Raw genomic sequence first — 11,737 nt, 5'->3', positions numbered from 1 at the left:
CCGCCCCCATTGCCGGTCCGTGCCGCCGCCCTTTGCCTCCGCCACCACCGCTGGTCCGCCGCCGCACTTTGCCTCTGCCACCATCGTCGTTTGTGCCACCGCACTTTGCTTCCGCCCCTAATGTTGTCCACGCCGCCGACCTTTGCCTCCACTACCACCGTCGTTCGTGCCGCCGCACTATGCTTTCGTCGCTGCCCTTTGCCTCCGCCACCACCGCCGTCCCCGCCGCCGCCCCCATAGCCGTCCACGCCGCCGCCCGCATAACCGTCCAAACCGCTCTCTGCTGTCGCCGGGGACGAATCAAACTCAGCCCACCGGTACTTGGCGCCGGGGGCTCATGATCCTGCGCCGTGAGCCTCTCCCCAGGATTCCTTGACCCACCCTGTCTCGATCCCAGAATGTGCTCTGATTCCGAGGAACCCAACGGGAAGGGAAGCCTGTGTGCGCTCGCTGAGACGGACAGATGTAGACTACACAGCTCGCCGGGGAAGAGCCAATGTTGTTGCACATCGTTGCCGGGTATGGCTGCGTGACGGGCGTGCATGTGCTGCTTGAGCTGGGCGCACATGCAGAGGAACCGGATGAGAAGGGAAGCTACTTGAGCTGGTGTAGGAGGTATTGGTGGTGCGCTCAAAGAAAATCGTTCTCCACCTGCTGGGCGCACATGTACTGGAAGCAGGTCGACTGATTCTTTAGAGCTAGGAGGAGGAGAGGTCATGGCAATAGGGTGATCATCAATTGCCATCCACTAAAGACGTCATTGTTGTTACTCCCTCCGTCCATAAAATAAAAATGTTTTTGGCACTATACTAATGTAAAAAAAAATGCTCTTATATTATAGGATGAAGGGAGTAGTTTGTACTAGCAAGAGCTGAAGCCCTTCGCCTTCAGGTCGGCCATCCTCAAGACCTTGGATGGCGAGATCAACCACATCGTCTACGGCTGAAAAGCTGATTCTCTTCATAGATGAGATGGACATATTCGAGGCGGCACAGGGGAGCCGCAAACATTCACCCGTGGTCATATATGTTGCATAGGCGCCGCGCTACCACACCTGAAGATTTATGCAAATACATGCAGAAGGCTGATAAGTGACGCGCCACATCGTATAACCGAATTGCAAGAAGACCGAAGCGACAGTAGCAACACATGATATTAATTCATTAGGTATGTCTCTTTTTTTGCAGGGATTAGGTATGTCTTATTTATATCCTTTTTTTAGCATGACTAGAGCTAGCTTGAGAAGAGAAGTTGGTGCACGTTACTTAACTCCATTGTAAGGTAATTGCTTCATTTTACTATTTGTTTTAGTTTATAAATATTCTTGGGATGAAATGTGAGGTTATCTTTTACAAATATACATGATTAGTAGATGTTATGGATGAGCCAAGTGTGAAAACTTGGTCACTCCTAAACATTAAAACCATGCATTACCACATGATTGGTTCAAGTAAAGAATTAACACTACAATAGTAGGGTGGATTAAAATTTTACAATTGGATTCTATTTTTGAGAGTAAATAATAATAATATAGGTATTTACATGTAGTCTGATGATGGACGTAACAACTACTGAAGAGGAGATTAAAAGATGGAATATGAAAGGAAGAGATGATACTGCAGGCAATCTGTTTGGCAAAATTATGCAAATTTTCTTTCTGTAAAGATGTTTTTGATAATTGATTTCAGATTACAGAAGAATGTACCAGCAGTGCAGAACATATTTCCTTCAAATGTTAAAACTAGCAAAGCTGCAGGAGTCATTTGAGTTGGTCATCTTCATAAACCTTGTATTTTATCAACATCGAAAACATGTCAGAAACTTATGGACTCGCAATTCCTGAGTTGTTGTGTCGCATGGCGCGTTGTAAACATATATATTTGTCTGCTCTCTTATGTCATCTTTAGTTGTGCGAACCATATTTATGTGACATTGTTTGTAAAATCTGGATTGGAATAGTATCTTTATATTTATTTCTAGAAACATTAATCATTGTATTCTTTACCTTTTTCTGGAGAATAAATTAGCATATGTCATATTACTAATTTGTAAAGTGAACTATTGTAGGAAATATGGCTGCAGATCTGAAGCAAAACATGCAGTTTTGTTAGTGAGGTAATTGTTCCGTTATTTGGTATACGATTAGGTGATTTCATTAGTACTGCAATGAAACTGCTCATGATTGTTCGCCATACTGCCTCTTACATTGCCTATCTAGGCGAATGTCAAAAATTGCTTGAAAGTTGTACAATGTTGACACTTCTGTTTGCTTTGTCGGTATTCACTCACAAATGAAATGGTGTTGCAGGTGCGGGTAATCATGTAAATACAGAAAACAAGGATAACTAGATGAATGCCTGAATGAATAAGATGGCAAAATATGAAACAATACCTGCTGCCAAATGAGTCATGTTCCACTGAGGAGGGTTTTTTGCAGCAAAGATCATTTTCAAGATTAAGACTGAATGACATCTAAGAAATATGCTAATCTGTGCCTTTGCTCGCTAATCTGTCCAGGTAGTTTCTCTTTTCTGCCTTTTACATGGTCAAATTTGCGTGCCTAAGAATTCTCAAATTGCTACATTGGGCTTTTCATCATAAATTATAAATTTTGATTCTATTCAACCATACCGCGAAAAGAAGATATTCCCCTTTTATTTGGCATGAAAGGAAACTTATGTGACTCTATCAAATTGTGACTGTAACTTTGTGGTTTGAAATTCAAGTTGTGTTTATTAACTTCAGTTAGATGCAAGTCATGTTTTTTTCGATAATAGGGATCACCGAGTATGAGATACATCAACACCATCCATTAGACTACTCAGCAAAGAGGCATAAGTGCATCAGGAGAAGCAGAATCCTACATCACTAGACATCTAACCATATCTAAAGTATGCCAAATAGCTACCTACAGGAATGAGATTTTAGTCACGTGGCTCGTTGAAAGATGTGCTTTCATTGGGCATGCTATTCTTGAAATTTTGCTACGCACTTTCAAAAATATATGTAGTACACCAAGAGTTTTTTTCTTGCTTTATCACATAAACGGTTTTATGAATGTTTATGTTAAAGTAAGAGTGTATTGCCGTGGAAGAGTAGCATAGGTGCATCATAAGAAATTGTATGACGTAAATTGCCTTCAAATAATGGTTTTCTACGTATCGAAGTATGGGGTGTTGTGCTTGCAAATGCACGTCAATTTTGTTTCCCGTTGCAACGCACGGGCATATGTCCTAGTCTATCCCTAATCTATCCCTAATTTTTTTAATAATAAAGCACGGATTGACTCCGTGGGTTCACCGTCACAATACGCTTCTTCACGTGAATTTACGCTTTCACTTTGAATTTAAACGTATACGCGAGGTGGTACTAATAAAAACGTCGCAGGCTAGGCTCGCTCGTGCTATTGATCCTTTTATTATGTGCCTTCTCTTACATTGATCCTTTTATTATGAGTTTTTATTATACCTTCTCTTATGGGCTGTCCTGTATTGAAAAGAAAAACTCCTGAAAGCCTCTCTCCCGTATGAGAAGGCAATAGCCCCGGCGCTAGGGTTCCCTCCGCCGCCGCACCACATCCCTCCGGACTCCTCTCCCGGCAGCCCTCGCCGACCTACCCCCTTCCATTGTAGTCGCCATCGTAGTACCCTGCCAACGTTCAATAGCCTTGAAAAAAACCCAGCCGTCGGCTCACTGGAGAACGCCACCCCGCCGGGAGTCGCGATGGAGCGCCGGCGGACGCCATGATTCTGCGCGACCCCGTCGCGGTGACTCACCTCGCCACCGCTACGCCTCCCCAATCTGCCATGGCCCCATGATGTCATGGACAAGGATACCATCACCTTTCCCTGGCACCTTCATTTCCACTCCCCCGGGGTGCTACTCGCCGGCTCCACACCCATGTCTTCTCCAATCCAATGTGGCTCACAACCTGCTACAGAGATGATGCTTGCCGGATCCCATGCAGACCCTCCTCGTGGATAGCCTCCAGCCCACACCGGCTCCCCTGTTCCAGCTCTGCCGCCTCCCATGGATGAGCAGAGCGAGGATAGAACAAGCGAGGAGATCAAGAGAGGAAATACTGAGTTGATTTTGGAGGCATGGACATTGATTTGATCTTTTTGGTTGTCCGCAGATTCAACAACGAAGGTGCCTACAACTTTCCCCAATGCCAGGGCAAAGGACGGTCTGTTTTGCAAAATTTTGTGGCTTGACCGGGCTGAAGGAGATGTTGTGCAAACCGAGAATAGGCACGATGAGCAAAGCGATGAAATAGTTGTCTCGAAAGGGATGTTGGCTGGATGATTGATCAATATAGATGGCAACTTCTTTCAGGAAAGCCAAACAAGTGGTTGGGGACTCGATATTTACAATTAGGTGCAGCAATGTTGCTAGCATCTTTTTTTCTTGCACCTATAAACTAATGATGCTTTATCTGGTGTTATTTCATGTGGCACTACATTCTGGCTTTGTTAATAATAGTTAAATACAAGTAAAACGTCAGTTTCACATTGGCTAAATCACTCAATGGTGTTTATGCTGCAGCAGCAGCAGGTGAATAGAGCCGACAAGGAAGGGAGATATGCCCGCGCGGTTGGTGGAATTAATAGGGAAAATAATTCCTAATGTGCCTGGTTGAATCAAGATGCGATTCCCTGTTTTTTGTGTACCATGCAGTAGTTGATGCAGACTATTTGTGTGTCCGAATAGCAACATGAATTTGGTGTTTGTAGATCCTGAATTGTAGTGTAGGAAAAATTATGTGGCTTATTTTGGTAGCATTTCTGATGGACTAATTTTGTGTTGGTGGGGTTGATAGTGAGCATACTACAACCTGAATGACAATTAGATAGTCCTACAATTTCTAATGGGTTGGGGTGGGAGGGTTTGATCACTGATTTCTTTATTTTTGGTGTTCGAACAAGGACAAAGGAAGGAGATATTGTCTGATAGGCAGAACTAAGCAATGATACTGAATCTAGGAATAGGACACACGAGCTTGCAAGGGTTGTGTTTGACTGGGTGGAGCAAGCTCCTAGTTGACATACGCGAGTAAATGATGTTTATGCTTCCATGTTTTTATGTAATAAGACTTTATATGTTTCATCTCCCTACAGTTCTAATATGGGCCTCCTGCAACTCGATGCAAGCCGCTGACAGTAGTTAGAGGTTTAGTTTTGAGGAGTTTTGAGAATATTATTGTTTGTTGTATAATATTAGTTATCATCATGGCACATCTTCTTTATTTTTTATCCAACTACTACATACCTACTATATAGTATTTCTGCTCTCAAGGTGTGCAATTCATTAACACCGCAGAGACCATGCAACTTCGACCAAGTAAGAGCATTTCCATCTGTACTTACAAGGTGACTAGCACCTCCTTCTCTCTTCCCCTCCCTCCCTCCCTCTCGGCATGCTGCACCTCCATCTTATTGGAAGTGAGCTTTGATGCATTGAGAAAACAAATGATTTTTTACCTTCATCTGCATTATGACTGAAGACAGTTTGTGATTATGTACATCCTTCAGTTGTCTGTTGTAACTCGAGAAATTGGGAAGCACTCAGTTGTAACAGTCAGTCATGTATGTATGTTTATACATGATAGGTGTTTGGGCATGAGTCAATTGGTCATAGCAGCACTTAGCGCTACGCGAGATGTGGCTATTGTCATCATAGTGTATTTATTGCCGCTATTTACATAAGAACTACATTTACGCATGATTACATCATACTGTAACTCCATTCCTTAAATCCATGATCTGTTCTCTGCTCCATTGAATACAAGATTTGGAATCAAATAAAGTTTACTCATATGATGTATATATAAAATTTCCTGTGCAGATAATTTAGGAACCATGTTGCACGTGTAATGTTAAATTCTTCTATCAATTTCTCTTCAACGGAAAGACGGACGTGATGCACAATCTCATGGATTGCTGGCATACTAATGTATTACTTCATGATGGTACGCCTCCTTTTTGCTGTATTTTCTACAATAATCTTGCTCTTTGAGATTTTATCCGGTAGGGAAATAGATTGAGATCCTCTGGTCTTGCCTGGAGATGTTCTGTTATCCATAGTAATTAAGTTTCCAGACCGTGTAGATTGGTACGAATATGAGCCATCAGGGACCTTCTAGGTTTTACCGTATGTTCAGTTATGCATTCAGCCGTTGTGCATGTTAATTAACAAAAAAAATTATGGAGTACTACACACTTGAAAGTATGCATATATAATTTGACTTTATGAAACAAACCATTCATCGGCTAACTGGGTCAGATGATGATTTACGACAATCGACCTAGCACAAAAGAAATAGTAATTTCACTATTTTTTCAATTGCACTCAGCTGAACTTTGGTGTAAGTTCTTTCTTATTAGGGTATTTTAAATTTTAAGTGACAATCCTAAACAAAAATATCGTTGGTTTCTTCAGATGGCTATTGGACACTCTCCTTAATCAATGGAAACAACACATGATTGCCTTCATATAAAAAAACACAATCTGAACACGTACAAGGCGATGTATAGCAGGAATAGAAACAAATAATACTGCGCGAAGGTGAGTGCAAGTGTATGATTTTCTAGAATTATTTTCTTGGCAGAAGTTACTATATTCTCAATATACATCATAAATAATTAGAGAATTCAAAAAAGGTTCGAAAATTTTGAAAAAAGATAATTTTGAAATAAAATGTTTAATAAATCAAAAAATGTTTGTTGAGTCAAAAAATGTTCACGATTTTGTAAGGAAAATGTATGCTTATTCAAAAAATGTTCCAAATTTTGAAAACCAATGTTCATGATTTTTTTAAAAGGTTCGTGTGTTAAAAAATTGTAATGAAATTGAACAGAATTTCGCCAATTCAAAAAATGTTTATGAATGGAAAAATATCCTTAAAATTTAAAAACTATTCATGACTTACAAAATAGTTTATTCATTCATTAAATGTTCATTGATTAAAAATGATTATGCATTTCGGAAAATGTTCATGGATTTCAAAAATTGTTCCACCAATTTCCAAAATAATGTTCGTCGATTCTAGAAATGTTCACCGATTCAAGAAAATTGTTTAAGAAGTTGTTGACACTTAAAAAAATGTTTTAAAATAGAATACAAATGTTCATGAATCAAATAATGTTCTTGATTTTAGAAAATGTTCAGAAATTTTTAAAAGTGTCCACAAATTTGAGAAATGTTTACGATTTCAAATATGTGCATGAGTTCAAAAAATGGCATAATTTCACGAAATTGAGAGTGATAGTGTATCTCCCTGATGCAACAAAATGTGGTCATGACCATTGAAGGTTATATATATTTTCTCCCGTTGCAACGCACGGGCCCTTTTGCTATTATATATATATATATATATTATAATAAAGTATGGATTGACTCCGTGGGTTCACCGTCACAATACGCTTTTTCCCGTGAATTTACGCTTTCAGTTTGAATTTAAAACATATACGCGAGGTGGTACTAAAGATTGATTTATTATTAGAGAAAGATTGATTGCATTAAAGATTGTTGGGCCGTCGGTCGCTTTCCAAATTGGGCTGGGCCTTCCTTCTACTATAAAAAACTTAATGCGTTACCAACCAGACCGAGTCTCCTTCTTTTATCATCGATCGATCTGCTACTTCCTCTCTACTTTGCTTCTTTCTTTCTGCACGAGACGTCCCCGATAGCACATCGATGCAGTTCCGCGGCAGATCAGGTTTCCTTCCTCATCTTTGATCCAACCTGTTCTCCTTCCTCTTCTTTCATCCAATCTTTCCACTTTTTCATCTAATCCTTCCTGCACGTGAAACCATCTCTAACACAAACTACTTCGTGCACCCATGGGGTGTCCGCCAGGGACTCCGGCGGGGTCACCTTTCTCCTAATAATGAGTAATAAAAACCGGTATGCACGTGGGGTTCAATCTCCTCACATAGAGAAGATTTTATTCGTTCATCGTTTTTGTATGGGGTTCGTCCTGCTTCGGTCCTGCAGCGCCGCGTCGTCGTGCAAGCCGGCTTGTCATCAGCCTTGCAGCAGCACAACTCACGGCAGCGCCGCCAGCTTCCTCCATGATCCGCGGCTTGCAGCAGCTCGCAACACTGGGGGCGACAACAACTCTCTCCTCTGTTGGCCCGCTCGCAGGCGCCGCCGCCTCCTGTTTGTTTTCTCCAGTGTGGATCGAACGCAAGCAATGAGAGCCTCGGGACAGCGAGTAGCAGCCAGAGAGGGCATCGGTGAAGTCAGACGGCGAGTAAGCAGCCAACGCCAAAAAGGGCCGCGCTATACCTGCGTGTCGATTGCTCGGATCAGATTCAGAGGGGAGACCTGCAGGTTGCCGATGTGTGCTCAGATCGGGTATCCATAGTTCCATACAGATCAGGAAGAGGTGGCGGTTAGGAATTTGGACAGGTCTAACAATTTAGTTTTGATGGGATCAAATCGGCGGGTGGCGGCCAAGGCACCATAGTTTTTCCACCTCTGCTGCAGCGGTGTTGTTTTGATCTGTTGGCTCGCTCTCTATCTCCTGGAGGCTGTTGCTAGCTTCGTACTACTGCTCCACAAAAGAGGGAGGCAGCCAGGCAAAGCAAAGAAGCTTTGTCTGAAAAAGATCATGGAGCATGCCAGCAGGTGATGACAATTAATCCCTCCCTGATATGTCCAATTACATAGTCAACAAGGCGTACTGCTAATCCAATAAATCCAGTGTGATCCTTGGTGACCGAAGACCAAAAGCTTCCCTTTGCAGTCTTTCAAGCAAAGAATTCCGTGGAAGTCTAGGACATATATACATGTGCAGTTTCTTCCATGTTGATCCGTTAGTTGTTCGGTAGCATATGCGTTGATGGATTCCAATTCTACATGCCAGATCAATTGTTCCAATTCTACATGCATGCACACATTGACTGCTCTAGGCTTGATTGCTCAATCGGGATTTCCAGAAAAATAAATTAGGATTATGTACAGTAGACCACATATGCTTCACCTTGCATCACCAGGGCAGCGCTGCTGTTGCACTAACTATAGTCATCAGCAACGTCCCATGATGCTATCCAGTGCATAAGGAGAGGCACTATGCATGTTAGAATTCTGGTTTCTACTAACCGTAGGCAAGAAACTGGATGGATATGCCTGCATCCATATACGACCAAATGGGGGATCGGCAAAAAACAAAAGGGGCATATTGATCACCTGATTAACAACATTGCCAATCCTGTGCTCGAGTTTTATGGATTTCTATGCGTACATGACCATGACCAATGGGATTCAGCAGAAATACAGAAGGTGCACAGTATTAACTAATTCCAGTGTAGATTGTTGCGATTACTCGGAACAAAAGACATAGTTTTTTTTAATCCTTAGCTGGTTGAATTTCATAAAATATCATGTACATAAAACTACACGTCACTCACCTCACCTTACAGTATAGTGTTTATTTTTCTTAAACTAGCTGCTTTTTGCAGGTCTAAATTAAATATAAAATGAGGTTGAGACAAGGATTGTTCATGGTTGGATATTGATCCAAAATAAGGCATAGAAAGATGACATATAAAGATGTAGGAAAATGACTGATGACCTTTTCTCTTTTTGTATGTATAGGTGATACCAAGTAATTGACTGAATTCATGTTGGAAGTCAACTTCTGTTAGGTAACTACATCTCAATCTTTTTGGAGCAATGAGTGTGCACAAATTGATGAGCGCAGTTTTTCCTTTATTTTTCCTTTATTTTTCAAACCCAAGCAAAAAAGGTGAGTGCGCCGGCGGGGTTCGAACTCAGGATTTCTTCATGGAGACCGCAACGCACTAATTACTAGGACACTAACTCACTTGCGTACAAATACATGTTACCTTCTTTTATTCTTTCCCAGGTCGCGGTTCTTATTCCTTTTTCCTTTTTTTTTGTTTTCTTCATTGCACGAACTTGGTTCAAATTCATGATTCTATATTCATGAACTTTTTCCAAATATCATGAACTTTCATCAAACTCGATGATTTTTTCGAAAATTTATGAGTTTTTTTTAAATTTGTTGAACTTTTTTTCAAATTTGATGAACGTTTTCAAATTCAATGAACTTTTTTTCAAATTCGATGTAATTTTTTCAAAATCAATAAACTTTTTTACAAATTGGATGAACTTTTTTGAAAATTGATGAACTTTTTTTCCGAATTCGATGAACTTTTCTCAGAATCGATGAACTTTTTTGAATTCGATGAACTATTTTCAAATTTGATGAACTATTTTCAATACCGACGAACTTTTTTTGAATTCAATGAACTTCTTTTCGATTTGATGAACTTTTTTCAAATTCGACAACTTTTTATCAAATTCCATGAACTTTTTTCTAATTCTATGAACTTTTTTTTTAAAATCGATGATTCTTTTAAATTCAATGAACTTTTTTCGTATTTGGTGAACTTTTTGTCAAAATCGATAACTATTTTCCAAACTCACTTTTTTTTTCAACTTTTTGTGCTTTCTTCAAATTCATGAACTATTTTTGAATTTGTGAATTGATTTTTCAAATTCATGAACTGTTTTTCAAAATTTTGCACCAGCAGCGCTAAATGCTTCGCCGCTACAGTACCTCGTGGCGCTGCAGAGTGGCTGGAACGAGCGAGCGAGGACTGCACAACACTAACAGGCCGGCCCAACTGACAAGCGTGTGGGCGCCAGGGAGCATCCCTGGCGCCTGAAGCGCTGACTAGGGACTCCCATTCAATCATGCGTCTTCCGCGCCTGGGCAGTCTTCCGCGCTTGGGCATCAGCCCATCTGGCATGCATCCCCCGCGTCTGGGCCAGATGCAGCTGTGGCGGCAATGCATGGGGTGTTCATGTTGGGGAATGTAGTAATTTCAAAATTTTCCTACGCACACGCAAGATCATGGTGATGCATAGCAACGAGAGGGGAGAGTGTTGTCTACGTACCCTCGTAGACCGTTCGCGGAAGCGTTATATCAACGCGGTTGATGTAGTCGTACGTCTTCACGTCCAACCGATCCAAGTACCGAAAGCACGACACCTCCAAGTTCTGCACACGTTCGGCTCGGTGACGTCCTCGCCTTCTCGATCTAGCAAGAGGGGCGAAGTAGTAGATGAGTTCCGGCAGCACGACGGCGTGGTGACGGTGTTGGTGAAGAACAATCTCCGCAGGGCTTCGCCTAAGCACTACGAAAACTATGACGGAGGATAAACTAGAGGGGACGGGGTTGCCGGCACACGGCTTGGTGTTTCTTGATATCTCTTTGGTGCTAGCCCTACCCCTCTATTTATATGTTGAGCCCTGGGATCGAAACTTGGAGTAAAAGCCTCCTCAAAGTCGGTTTCACCCGAAAGGCAAGAGTCCTTCTCGGACTCTAGGGCTAGACGCCAGGGTTCCAGGCGTCTACCCCCTAGACGCCAGGGTTCCTGGCGTCTAGCCTCTGGTCTCCGCAAAACTTCCTTTTGCACTTTCCAAAAGCCCCGTGGGCTTTCCCCTTTGGCCCAGATAAAGTGTTCGTGTGCCCAAACATTTCGGGAAACATCCGAAACCCCTTCCAGTGAATTCCGGAACCCTTCCGGAGATCAAGCACTACTATCCCATATATCAAACTTTATCTCCGGACCATTCCGGAGTTCCTCGTCATGTCCGTGATCTCATCTCGGACTCCGAACAACATTCGGTCATCAACATACATAACTCATATAATACTATATCGTCAACGAACGTTAAGCGTGCGGACCCTACGGGTTCGAG

The sequence above is a fragment of the Triticum urartu genome, unplaced genomic scaffold (assembly GCF_003073215.2).
Source record: "Triticum urartu cultivar G1812 unplaced genomic scaffold, Tu2.1 TuUngrouped_contig_671, whole genome shotgun sequence".
Classification (NCBI taxonomy): domain Eukaryota; kingdom Viridiplantae; phylum Streptophyta; class Magnoliopsida; order Poales; family Poaceae; genus Triticum; species Triticum urartu.
The sequence above is the reverse complement of the archived record's forward strand: the minus strand, read 5'-3'. Positions refer to the sequence as shown.